The 14,487-nt window shown below is 37.7% G+C and overlaps 1 non-coding gene across 1 annotated transcript; it reads left to right on the top strand.

Moving 5' to 3' along the window:
• Positions 1 to 7,419: 7,419 nt before the first annotated feature.
• Positions 7,420 to 7,526, top strand: LOC123819145. Its single transcript, XR_006785783.1, has one exon. It is a non-coding gene; the product is annotated as a U6 spliceosomal RNA (small nuclear RNA).
• Positions 7,527 to 14,487: the final 6,961 nt, after the last annotated feature.

The raw sequence follows: 14,487 nt of genomic DNA, 5'->3' as shown, positions 1-14,487 counted from the left end.
AAGGGAAGGAAACCAGGACTCAAATAAATAGTGTGGACCAGAAGGCAGAAGGCAACATTCAACCAGAACAGAATGAAGAAATAAGAATTAAAAAAAAATGAGGAGAGGCTTAGGAACCTTCAGGACATCTTTAAATGTTCCAACATCCAAATCATAGAGGTGCCAGAAGGAAAAGAGGAAGAGCAACAAATTAAAAACTTATTTGAACAAATAATGAAGACCTCCCCCAATCTGGCAAAGGAAATAGACTTTCAGGAAGTCAACAAAGCTCAGAGAGTCCCAGAGAAGTTGAACCCAAAGAGGAACACACGAAGGCACATGATAATTACATTAGCCAAGGTTAAAGATAAAGAGGGATTTTTAAAAGTAGCTAGAGAAAAGGAGACAGTTACCTACAAAGGAGTTCCCATAAGACTATCAACTGATTCCTCAAAAGAAATCTCACAGGTAAGAAGGGGCTGGAAAGAAATATTTCAAGTAATGAAAGGCAAGGACCTACATCAAAGATTACTCTATCCAGCAAAGCTTTCATTTAGAATGGAAGGGTAGATAAAGTGCTTCTCAGATAAGGTCAAGTTACAGGAGCTCATCATCACCAAGCCCTTATTTTATGAAATGTTAAAGGGACTTATCTAAGAAAAAGAAGATAAAAAGCATGTATAGTAAAATGACAGCAAACTCACAATTATTGACAACCACAGCTAAAACAAAAACAAAAACAAAAACAAACAAAGCAAACAACTAGAACAGGAACAGAACCACAGAAATGGAGATCACATGGAGGGTTAGCAGCAGGGGAATGGGAGGAGGAGTGAGGGGGAAAAGGTATAGGGAATAACTAACATAGATGGTAGGTACAGTAGACTGTTTTGCATGGTGTGGGCCCAGCTCCCACTTGGAGATGCATAGGACCCACACCCATGGATAGGTTCTGTGGGGAATCAGGCCAGCAATGTACCTAGGCTGCTATGAGTCTTGCTTTTTGCTAAATTGCAAAAATTTAGCCTGAATTGAGGACATTTACTGCAAAGCAACTTCCTAAAATCCATGTTAAACCTTCCAAGGATGAGTGTAACTGGTCCAACTACTTTTTTGCCTTTTCATTTGAAAATATCCTTCTTCTGTGATGTGATTAGCAGAATTGGCTCCTTTGTTTTCTGTGAAAGGTAACCACCTAAAGTGAGTCTGTGCATAGTGAATGAGGATCTTCTTGTGATGTGCCCAGAAAGACAATAAAAGCTCATTGGAGTGAGGGCTGAAGCTTTTGCTCCCCTTGAGAGAAAAGCCATGCTGTCCCTTTTCCTCCACCAGACTCAGTAGTCCATGTGAATGTCTCATTTCATCCATAATGACGTGGACCCCACGAGTCAGGGTCCACACCAGTAGGTAGAAAATAGATGGAGAGAAGGCAAAAATAGTATGGGAAATATAGAAACTAAATAACTTATGACACATGGTGTAAGGGACCAGTTTGTTTCAATGTGGGAAATGTGACAGCTCTATATGGAAAACCTGCAGAAGCGAAGTGGTGGGCACGAGCCAGACCTTCCAACCGAGTTTTCCCGTGGGAATCAGGCCTAGAAAATGTATACTGAATGTTATGGCTTGCTCTTGCTAGAACTCCATCACCCTGGTCTAAAATAACAAATGTGTATTGTCTATCTTCAAGGTAATTTCCAAAGCCTGTGTGAATTTTCCCAAGGACAGAGCTAATCAGCTCGCCACCATTCCCCTCTGCATGTTATTTTCATTTTCTTGATTGTACCTAAAATGTAGACAATAATACTCTATGTAATAGATAATAAATCCTTCTTTGATGTAAGACCCAAGAAAAACAATAAAAGCCTGTCTAGGCAAGGGTCGGGGTGCTCTCCTCTTGAGGGAGTGGCCAAGGCATTCATAGGTGCTGTCCCCTGGAGAGAATAGTGGTGCCGTTCCCTTTTTCAACACAAGATTGCTGTTGCCTGTGCATTTATTCTCATCTCCAGCCACAACAAGGTGGAACTCTGCTGGCTGGAGTCCGCCACAACATGGACATGAACTAAAGTGGGGTGGGGGAGGAATGTGGGTGGGAGAGGGTGTGCAGGGTGGAGGGGAGTGAAGGGGGAAAATGGGACAACTGTAATAGCATAATCAATAAAATATATTAAAAAAGAAAAAAGAAAAATATGTAGAGGGAGAAAAAATAAAGGTGAAATAAAATTAATAATAAAAGAAAAATGGAAGGATAAAAAAGAAAATAGAAAAAATAAAGTAAGAATAGGATACATTGCCTGCAATGCTTCATGAGCCTTGCTCTAATGTTATCTGAAGTTGGCCACCTGTTGTGCCAGTGTTGGACCTTGAGACATTCTTTGTTTGAAGCCAGTGTAAGAGGCTGTTTCTGCATGGCATTTGACAAACTTTTCAGGTGGAGATTTTAGTAGACCAGCAGGTGGACCCTCTGAAGCTCAGAGGTTCTGTTTTCCCAGGGTCTCACTTTTTGAATGTCCTTGCTCTGAGCAGCTCTCTCCTCCCCTACACTTGTCAGGGCTTTTAATGTCTTTTTTTCCCCCCTAGTGCTCAATTCTTTCTACTCTCCCCTCTATGTAATTTCTAGATTTCTATCTTTGATATACTAATTCTTTTCTCCATCTGGTCAGTTCTATTTCTTTTGGTTGCCTGTTCAGTCTTCATCTCTTTTATTGAGTTCTTCATCTCCAGAATTTGGGTTTATTTTAATTTTTAGTACTGTTGTTCAATTACACTTGTCTGAATTTTCCGTTGCTCTCTTCTACCCCACCCACCCCCATCCCGGTCTTACAGTCTATCCCCGCCCCATTGTCCATGCCCATGGATCCTTTACATATTTTTCTTGACTTACTTCTTTCCCCTTTCCCCCCTATTGTACCCCTCCCTCCTCTCTGGTCACTGTCGGTTTATTCTTTATTTCCACGTCTCTGATTATATTTTGCTTGTTTGCTTGTTGATTAGTTTCCACTTACAGGAGAGATTGTATGGTACTTGTCTTTCACCACCTGGCTTATTTCACTTAGCATAATGCTCTCTGGTTCCATCCATGCTGTCACGAAGGGTTCTTTCTTTGTGCTTCATAGTATTCCATTGTGCCAATAACACTATCAGCTGATTTCTCAAAAGAAACTTTGTAGGCAAGAAGGAGCTGGAGATAAATATTTGAAATCATGAAAGTGGCAAGGACCTACATCCAAGATTACTCCATCCAGCAAAGTTATCATTTAGAATGGAAAGGCAGAGAAAGTGCTTCCCAGGTAAGGTAAAGTTAAAGGAATTCATCATCACCAAGCCCTTATATTTGAAATGTTAAAGGGACTAATCTAAGAAAAAGAAGATCAAAACTATATATAGTAAAATGACAACGAACTCACAACTATCAACAACTGAACCTAAAAAACAAAAACAAAAACTAAGCAAACAACTAGAACAGGAACAGAATCATAGATACAGAGATCTTTTGGAGGGTCATCAGCTGGGGGAGAGGAGGGGAAGAATAGGAGAAAAGGTACAGGGAATAAGAAGCATAATTGGTACGTACAAAATAGACAGGGAAACATTAAGAATATTACGGGAAATGGAGAAGCCAAAAACTTATATAATGATCCATAGATGTGGGTTAAGGGGGGGGGGTAATGCTGGAGGGCCAGGGGGTGCAGGGTGGAGGCAGATAAAAGGGAGAAAAACATGAGACAACTGTAATAGCATAATGAAATATACTTTTTAAAAATATATTTTGATTATGCTATTACAGTTGTCCCATTTTCCCCCTTCACTCCCCTCCACCCTGTACACCCTCTCCCACCCATATCCCCCCTTTTGTCATGTCCATGTGTCATACTTATAAGTTCTTTAGCTTCTACATTTCCCATACTATTCTTACCCTCCCCCTGTCTATTTTCAACCTACATTCTATGCTACTTATTCTCTGTACCTTTTCCCCCTCTCTCCTCCTCCCACTCCCCTGTTGCTAACCCTCCATGTGATCTCCATTTCTGTGGTTCTGTTCCTGTTCTACTTGTTTCCTTAGTTTCTTTTGGTTTTGCTTTCGGTGTGCTTGTTAATAATTGTGAGTTTGCTGTCTTTTTACTGTACATGCTTTTTCTTTATCTTCTTTTCTTAGATAAGCCCCTTTAACATTTCATAAAATAAAGGGTTGGTGATGATGAACTCCTTTAACTTGACCTTATCTGAGAAGCACTTTATCTGCCCTTCCATTCTAAATGAAAGCTTTGCTGGATAGAGTAATCTGGGATATAGGTCCTTGCCTTTCATGACTTGGAATACTTCTTTCCAGCCCCTTCTTGCCTGTAAGGTCTCTTTTGAGAACTCAGCTGACAGTCTGATGGGAACTCCTTTGTAGGTGACTGTCCCCTTATCTCTTGCTGCTTCTAGGATTCTCTCCTTCATTTTTACCATGGCTAATGTAATGATGATGTACCTTGGTGTGTTTCCTCTTGGGTCCAACTTCTTTGGGGCTGTCTGAGCTTCCTGGATTCCTTGGAAGTCTATTTCCTTTGCCAGAATGGGGAAGTTCTCCTTTATTATTTGTTCAAATACGCGCTCAATCTGTTGCTTTTCCTCTTTCCTTTCTGGTACCCCTATAATTTGAATGTTGGAACATTTAAAGATGTCCTGGAGGTTCCTAAGCCTCTCTTCAATTTTTTGAATTCTTATTTCTTCATTCTTTCCTGCTTGTTGTTTTTTTTCTTCCTTCTGGTCCACTCTATTGTTTTGAGTCCCAGTTTCCTTCCCATCACTATTGGTTCCCTGTGCATCTTCCTTCATCTCTTTTATAGTAACCTGCATTTGTTCATCTAATTTGCGCCCAAAATCAACCAATTCTGTGAGCTTCCTGATCATCAGTGTTTAGAACTGTGCATCTGATAGATTGGCTATCTCTTAGTCGCTCAAAAGGATGAGTCCTGGGGCATTGATCTGTTCTTCTGTTTGAGACATGTCTCTCTCTCTCTCTTTTTTTGGTCTGGTCGCTGCTGTTAGGGTGAGGGGCGGAGCCTTAGGTGTTCACCGGGGCTGGGCACCCCAGTCGCTAGATTGTGACGTTGTCTGTGGGGGTTGGGGGGAACAATGGTGGTAGCTCCGTTCTCCTGGGACCTCAGTCCCTTCTCTGGGATCCTGGGTTGAGTGCTCTGCCCTGGTCCACAATCGCCACCTCACTGGGTCCACCAGCTGCCGCTTGCGTACTCAGGGTCTACCCCCTGCGATCTTGTGCACCCCGGATGCCTTACGCACTCCCTCCCGGTTGCCTTAAGTGCCCAGTTCTCCCTGTTCTCCACGTGCTGTGACCTGTGCCCGGCAGCTCCTCTCCGCCCCTCCTACTGGTCTGGATGAATGGGTCTACTTCAACTTCTTGGCTGTCCGACTTCCATTCAGATAAATTCTCTATCAGCTCTGGGTGTTATTTTGCCTCTAAATTGTTGTTGTTCTAATCTTGGTTGTGCGTGGAGGTACGGTGCGTCCACCTATGCCTCCATCTTGCCAGAAGTTCGCATAATGAAATATACTTTAAAAAAGAGAGCCAGGAGCATTTTCTACATAAAATAGTGAATTTATTGATGATAAAACAAATGACAGTTACACATAAAGAACTTGGAAGGATGTAGAACACAAATCGCAAACACAAGGCCTGCGGGCCAAATCCAACCCTCCACCTCGTTTTATGCAGCCAAGCACCTTGTTTCTACCTGGCAGCAGAGCTGAGCTCTTGCTTAACTGTTAAGGAGTAGTTAAATTCATACAGTCCTAAAATTACATCCGCTCCTTTGAAGGCAACCATGAGGCTGATATGACCCCCGCTGAAAATGAATTTGACACCCCTGATGTATAGGGTGGTTCTGCAATATATACGTTATAAAATAATATTGGTATTAGATTTTAGAACTAAAAAATCATTATATTTCTTGGAGCTTATTTGACAGCAGAAAAAGTAAATGAAAAAAGGACTAGAATTGAAGTTGCAAAATTCAGCTTTCATTTTGCCTGTCACTACCAGAACCAATAAGTAGAGACAAGGATTGAATCTTTATAGGCACTTTATTTAGATGCTGGTGATCTGATAAGATGGTGTGTTATATACCCTCAAAGACCATCTTAACATTTCACTTCTTGTGCAAGCTTCCACAGTTTTTCTTTTTTTAAATCTGTCTCAGGGTCTTTATGACTGGCCAGGTAGTCTTTCCTGCTTACAGAGTTCTGCAACACAACTTGAGACTGTGATTCATTATTGTTATATTAAACACAGGGCAAAACAGAAAATGCTCCATACCAAAGGGCAGGCTGTTACTTAGCTCTAGATGACTCTTCACATGTGGAATTTCTCAAGAGAAGCCAGAAATCTGAATTTCAATGCAGAGTCTCTTGATTTTAAGTGCAGGCAACTACTTAAAAATGTGTGAAAAACTGCAGATCATAAAGACATGTCTGTCTGAGGACTGGCTATAGCTTAACTTGCAATCTTGATCTAACCCAACCTCCTGTCTTGGGTATGATGGATAAGATCGGGTTCACTGAGTGTCCTGATATTTGCTAGAGTTCACTCAGGTGACAGAATAGGGATTACAACTCAGATTTATGGTGATTACAATGAGAGCATTCTAGTTTCCCTCAATGAAGTTCCTACATTTAGATAAGTGAAGTATCCTATGAAGTGTTAAATATTATTTCATGGCAGATTCAAAGGCATGTGGCTTTTGCCCTCAATAATATATCATTAAAAAGTATTTTCCATACATTATGCTACTCCACATCGAAGAAGTCATCAATGAAAAGTTCAAAATTTTCCCTCCACCCATATAGTATAGTTGAAAAACAATTTAAACAGCATGAAACTTTTCTGTAAATTTAAGTGTGTCATCTCTGCTGTAATATTTTGAATTTAAAGTCTTTTTGAAATATTCAGTACAATTACCAAAGATACTGGTGAACGTGAAACGGTTTTTTTATGTTACATTTTGCTGTTCTGCTGAATTTGCAAGTTTGTCCTAAATTTTAAATAATCTAGTATTATTAGTTGTTAATCAGCTTGAGTAGTAACTCAAGTAGATGTTAATACTTTGAGGTTCTTTCTTAAAATATTTTATTTATTTATTTATTTACTTATTTATTTATAGAGACAGGGGAAGGGGAAGAGAGAGGGAGAGAAACATCAATGTGTAGTTGCCACTCATGAGCCCCCAAGTAGAGCCTTGGCCTGCAACCCAGGCATGTACTCTGCCCTGAAGTAGGAATTGAACTGGTAACCATATGCTTTGTAGGCTGGCATTCAATCCACTGAGCCACACCAGCCAGGGCAATAGTTTGAAGTTCTTATACAATCTGATGAAGAGTCAAAACTTTTGTCAAGTAGCTTCATATTTCAACATTTCTTGTACTAAAAAATTATCCTTAGTGCTCGCTTTGGCAGCACATATACTAAAATTGGAACGATACAAAGAAGATTTGCATGGCCCCTGCGCAAGGATGACATGCAAATTTGTGAAGCGTTCCATATTTTTATACCACTTCACACCGGTCAGAATGGCCATCATAAACAAAGCAACAAACAACAAATTTTGGAGAGGGTGTGGAGAAAAGGGAACTCTAGTTCAATGTTGGTGGGATTGCAGACTTGTGCAACCACTGTGGAAAACAGTATGGAATTTCCTTAGAAAACTAAAAATGGAAATGCCTTTTGACCCAGCAATTCCACTGCTAGGATTATATCCTAAGAACCCTGAAACACCAATCCAAAAGAACCTATGCACCCCAATGTTCATAGCAGCACAATTTACAATAGCTAGCTGCTGGAAGCAACCCAAGTGCCCATCAGTAAGTGAATGGATCAAAAAACTATGGTACATTTACACAGTGTAATTCCATGCAGCAGAAAGAAAGGAGCTCCTACCCTATGCAACAGCATGGATGGAACTGGAGAGCATTATGCTAAGTGAAATAAGCTGGGCGATGAAAGACAAATACCATATGATCTCACCATTAACAGGAACCTAATCAACAAAACGAACAAGCAAGCAAAGTATAGCCAAAGACATTGAAATTGAGAACAGGCTGACAGTGATCAGAAGGGAGAGGGGAGGGGATAAAGGGGGAAAAGGGTAAAGGGTTTACAGGAACAATTATGAAGGACATATGGACAACAACAAGTTGGGGGTGGAAATGAGGGGGGGAGGCGGGGAGGGCTGAGGTGGTGGAGAGGGGCGGGGGAAAAGGCACTCAATCCACTGAGCCAGAAAACTATAAGAAAAGGCAGAAAACTGTACTTGAAAAACAATTAAAAATTGTAAAGAAATAAATTAATTTAAAAAATTATTCTTAGGTGAAACTCCACTTGTACTTTAATTTTATAGTTCATAGGAAGACATGCAGGGTGAATGCAAAGTCATTTAAAAACAAATTCCTACTTAGCCAAATGGCAAAAATTCAGCACAACAAAGGTTCTCTAAACCAATGTACAGCATGAATCACTTACAGGGTGATGAGACAGCATTAGCAAATGTGCAAAGGGGCAATATGCAAAATACAATTTTAAAAAGATTTTAATTGTTTTTAGAGAAAGGGGAAGAGATGGAGAAAAAGAAGAAGTGAAACATCAATGTAAGAGAGAGACATTGATCAGCTGCCTCTCATACTCTCCCCGACTAGGGACCTGGCCTGCAACCCAGGCATGTGCTCTGACCCAGAATAGAACTGGCGACCTTTCACTTTGTGGGACAACATCCAACCAACTGAGCCACCCTGGTCAGGACACAAAATAGAATTTTAAAAAGGAAGGCCTAGAATGATAAAATCAGGGAAGGAAAGGAGGAAAGGAAGATGCACCAAAGAACACACAATTTAATTCATTAACATAGATTTGCACTTTATTGTAATTTTGCATCCTGAGATAATAAAATTTTATATCTGACAAGTAAATGATGACAGAAGCAGCAGTGAAAGTTTCAGAGAGGCAGGTATTCTTCATTTTGGCACAGCTGTATATAGGTTGAGTTCTTGCTGGGGGGTTACTCCAGAACTCAAAGGAGAAAAATGAATTCATTCCACAGGCTATGTAACAATACAAGATGCACTAAAGTTCTTGGTTTGCATGGACATAGCCACTTTTATTCTTTTCTAGTAAAGTTGTCCCAACAGGAATCCTCTGCCAAAAAGTAGAAATCCTAGGTTTTTCAAACAGTTGTTTTGATCAATGCCTGCTTCCTGGCTACCAGGATTTCTTGTTTTTGCAGCCTAGACTCATATTTACATGTGGTTAGTCCAAGGATGGCAAAGTAGCTTGTAGATTATATAATTTCAAACATTTCTAACTTGTTTCAAAGTCCAGGCATTAAAACAATTTTATACTACTTGCTTACTAGAAAAATGGCAAATTAAGAAAATTAAGCCAAGATAAATGCAAAGAAAATAAGCAGGAATAAAAGGAACTTTGAAAAACTATTGTTGTGACACATCACATTGAGTTTATACACAGAACTATTTTGAGACTCAGAAATTGATATTTACTGTAATGCTAGAACATGACATTTTAACATTTTGCACATTTGCAATCCTGTGTGTGTGTATGCTTCACACATACACACCCAAATAAATTAGCTTGGTTCTATAATCCTGAAACAAACAAATACCTGAAGGCAAATTCTAACACGAAGTTATATAGTCCAATCTAGCCAAAATACATCAATGCATACAATCTAGCGTTTTATTATTTAGGGATTAGGTAAGCAACCTGTGGAAAGAGTCAAATAATCTTAGTTCCTTTATAAAAGTGGCTCCCAACATTTCACCATGAGAATTCTTTTACCATTCCTCACCCATTTTTCAAGTATTTTGTTTACTAAATTGCATATAACAGGTTTTCTCATTTTTTATTAATCAAAATCATAACTGCCATTCACAGTTTCGGATCAGTGTGTGATAACTAGTATTAGACAGTTGAAAAAATATACACAAAATACATGGAAATTCATGTTGTAGTTGGCTTGTGCAACAGAAATATTCTGAGTAAATATGATTTCTAGTATGCTTTTTGAAATACTGAAAAAGGTTCAAGGATGCCTTTACTATTGTCTTCATCTGCCTCAATTTGGGAACCACTAGTTTATAACTACCTGCTTTTCTTCCCTAAATCGAGTATTAACATAACATAATATAACATAACATACAATTACCCATGTTAACACATAGAGGATTGATAAAATTCACTTCTGAAAAATAGACTAATTGCAACACTTATTCTGTAGAGTTTGACTGAGAAAGAAAACATAACACAGATTTAAAGCAATATATTTAAAAATTACAAAATTATGATATCCAGTACATTTTCCAGTCAACTTCAAAAAGTACATTAATATATGAAAATATCCTCAATTCCTCTGTGAGGTAGGTCCAGATTATTGTCCCCACTTACACAAGGAGGACATGAGATACAGAGGAATTAAGTAGCAGACTAAGAATTGAACCAACCAGAAGTGACTTGGGTTTGATTCCATTACACTTTCCATTCCATCTAATATTATCAATTTGTTCCAATGGATCTTTGTGAGGATATGGAGCTTATTAAGTAACTGAAACAATATTGTATAAGATATGAAACTCTTTTTGCATTAATATCAAAGTAGATCCTTCTATATCTCCATTGTCGTTACAGCTATAATTCTTGTCTGGATACCAACTACATAGTCAGATCCCCCATAGGCAAAGACCACAGACCTCAGTTCTCAGTTCCTGCGGAATTACATTCATTCTCACTACCATATAGGGCTGAGGTCTAGCAGGCATCATGTTCTTTAAGTCTGTGTGATATGAATAACATATGAGCTAGGAGCCAGTTGGTGAATCAAACTTTAACTGTGTGCAAGGCACTGTCAGAGTTCCTACCAAGGGTAGTAGATCTGAAAAAAAAAATCATTCTGAGATTCTTTAGGGTAAAAATTTCCTAAGGGTTCCTAGAATCACAAAATGTGATTAGGTAATCTTTAATTTTCTGTCCACCTCTAGGTTCAACCCCATGATTTTATAGATAAAGAGGTTGGCATGTAATTTAAGTGACTTCCCTGGAGCCCATAAGATAAGATTATTTCTTCATGAATCTGACAGAGTCCACAGAAAATGAAACATATTCTCAGGTTGCCATTATCAAAATGAAAAGGCAGGCTCTGAATCAAAAACAAGAAATTTGGGGCAAGATGAGAATATCTGTCTGCCAATCAATCAATCACTCTTTTATTTCTATCCTTATTTTTAGTCCATGTATTACATAAACAGGTAATGTTAATAAATCTATTTCTTTTCTGTGGAAAATTTCCCTGTAGTTCACCATTTAAAGGAATACAATTTGACAATTGTTGCAGAATGAATTCTTAAATTAGAATTTTATAGGCATAACATGACCTAATTTCAATAATTTGAACATTTTACCATCAAATTAGCAAAAAAATTAACACTGTTTGAAATTCCTTCCACTAAAGAATACACACACACACCCTCCCAGTCAAAGTCAATTCTAATGAAATATTGTTTAAGTAGTGAGATTTGCTTTTTGTAAGTGGTGGTTTATTTGTAAACAAAATCAAAATGCTAATGATTTTTAAAGCTCTCATACATTTGAAAAACCCCTATTTATTCAAAGGCTTAGAACTTCACTCCAATTACTAAAAAAACACATAAATTTCATTGGAAATGGTAGAGTACTAAATATTAACACAGTTTGATTAACTGAACAGACATTAGTGTTTATAGGTCATAATAATAAGAATAGTATGTCTACTAAATACTTAAGTGGATTTTGGTGGGGCTTCAATCCAAGATCATTGTTATTCGAGAACCATGTTAAATTCTATCTTCACTAGCATTAAAATTAAACTAGTTTTGAAAGTGACTGATAGTCTTGTTCTGTAATATGCTGTCACTAATGGATCACATGACTGGGGAAAAAAAGGAAAAGAGGATTTAAATAATAAGAAATATAATGTGTCGGCGAAATATACTTAGTTGAAAAGATGGTATTTTAAATCTAATGTTTATCATTTCATCCATTCTGCTTCCTGCCACATAAAATGTTATCTTTGTTAAAAAAAAAAAACAAGGCACTTCTCCATCTACTTCTAACATTTGACTACAATGGTCTCTGTCCTAAATTAACATGAAGGGTTAAAAGGGAACAAAGAATAGTTGAAGAAGGTTAAAGCTTATTTCATTTTATATACAATTTGGGTGTTTAAAAAGGTAATGGAGTGGAGATGCATAAGGGAAAGTTAGAGAAGAGCCAGTTTTAATGTGCAACCTTAAAGCTTTGTGAAATTTATATGCTTTGGCAAATACATGTTATTTTCTTTAGAAATGACCGTAGCAGATTTCATAAAGGACTATGCAGCAAAAAAAATTGAAAATTACTTTCTTCAAAAACAACTTTCAAAAAAATATTTTACTAACTTGATGAAAACATCTGAGTATATACTAACCCGAGGATAAAAGAAAAAAAGATTGATAGGGGAGGAATTAATGACCACAGCGTGCTGTGTCATTTCAGCATTCACTTTTGTCAATTTCTTTGAAAAGAAAACAGTCCCCTACAAAGCACTCCAAAACACACAAATGTTAATCAGCCTTGTCCAGAGGCAAATAGTTTGAAAAAGGAGTTATATAGGAAAGTAAAAAAGAACAGTGGATATTTTTGGAATAGTTCAATAAGATGGGTCAACCAGCATAATGATCAATAAAATAATAAATTTAAGAGCAATTAGAGGTTTTAAAATTAAGTTTATACATACTGGCACATAGTTTTTATAACAAATGCTACTGTCGCTTGAATTATACTCTGTCACCTCCAGATGTATTCTATTCCTGTCTCAATATTTATATCATGGAAAGCCAATTCACTACTTTCTGCTATTCTTTGAGTAAAACCAAGTGTGATTTATACATGGTAGAAAAATTACTGTGACCATCACATGACTAAATTCTAAGTTCATAGGAAAAAATAAGATTTTATGGGTTGACACATAAAAGTATCACTTGACAATTCTGTAATTAGAAATTAGTGATAATTAAAATTTTTGTATTATTTTGCAAATCAATTTTGGTATTAAACTGTCACAGTTTGAAACATAAACCTGATGATAGTAATTGGAACATAAACCACAGATACAATTTTTCCCTGACCTTAGCTATAAAACAAGACATTTGGTATGCATTTTCAGAGGTTTCCACCTTGTCTATAAAAATACACCTTCAATTGTACAGTAGACAGACAGATGATATTTGCAGGCACACACAACATATGAAAAGTTAGATTCTCAGTGGCCGGGTGTCATGGTAATGGGACTCTGCAGAGGGAGGTGAAAACGTGTTTATGCAAAAATTATAGTCACGCATTAAATAGGGTTTCTTTTCTCCTATTACTGGTATAAGACTGTCACTTTCAAAATGGGCATACATTTTAAAACTGGTTTTAAAAGGTCTAACTTTGTATGAAGAAATCATTCTTCTTTTCACTGGGAAAAATGTTTGCTTAAAAAACTTTACTAAAACTAATAAGAGTAAGTTGTTAAATAAAATACTATAATTTTATTTTTATCACTAAGAATTACAAATAATGCCTACATATAGACATCCATTGCAATTGAATTAACACAATTTAGAGCTTTTTTATTGTTAAAAATTCAAGTGCTAGAAGAATTAGTGTAATGCTCTCACTTATCCTTTCTAAAAAAAGATTTTATTTATGTATTTTTAGAGTGGGGAAGGGATGGAGAAAGAGAGGGAGAGAAACATCAATGTGTGGTTGCCTCCCATGCGCCCCCTACTGGGGACCTGGCTCACAACCCAGGGATGTGCCCTGGCTAGGAATCCAAACAGCGACCCTTGGTTCGCAGGGCGGCACTCAACCCACTGAGCCACACCAGCCAGGGCTCACATATTCTTTTTAAAAAAGATTTTCTTTCTTTATCTTTAAAGAAAGGGGGAGGGAGAAAGAGAGGAAGGGAAACATTGATAAGAAAGAGAAACATCAATTGTTGCCTCTTGCACAGCTGGGGACCTGGCCGGCAACCTAGGCAACCTAGGCATGTGCCCTGACTGGGAATCAAACTCGTGGCCTTTTGGTTTGCAGGACAACACCCAAACCACTGAGCCACATCACTTACCTTAATTGAGAAAAGAAATAAGAGATATATGCACATACCAATGAAAAGCCTACATGTGGGGTGAATTTATAAACTAAAATATTTTCATCTATATACTTATCTTTCCTTCATGGACATAGACAATAGTATGGTGATTACTGGAGGGAAGGGGGTTGGGTGGAGGTAGAAGAGGATAAAGGGGGATGAATGGTGATAGAAGGAGACTTGACTCTGGGTGATAAACAGACAATATAATATATAGATGATGTAACATAGAATTATTAAAAATACTCGCCTTTCCTTATTAATAATATCCAAGTATTTAAAAAATCCTCAAAAA

This window comes from Phyllostomus hastatus, unplaced genomic scaffold, assembly GCF_019186645.2.
Source record: "Phyllostomus hastatus isolate PE091 unplaced genomic scaffold, TTU_PhHast_1.1 phas_contig_30, whole genome shotgun sequence".
NCBI classification, from domain to species: domain Eukaryota; kingdom Metazoa; phylum Chordata; class Mammalia; order Chiroptera; family Phyllostomidae; genus Phyllostomus; species Phyllostomus hastatus.
This window is presented reverse-complemented; position numbering and strand designations above follow the sequence as displayed.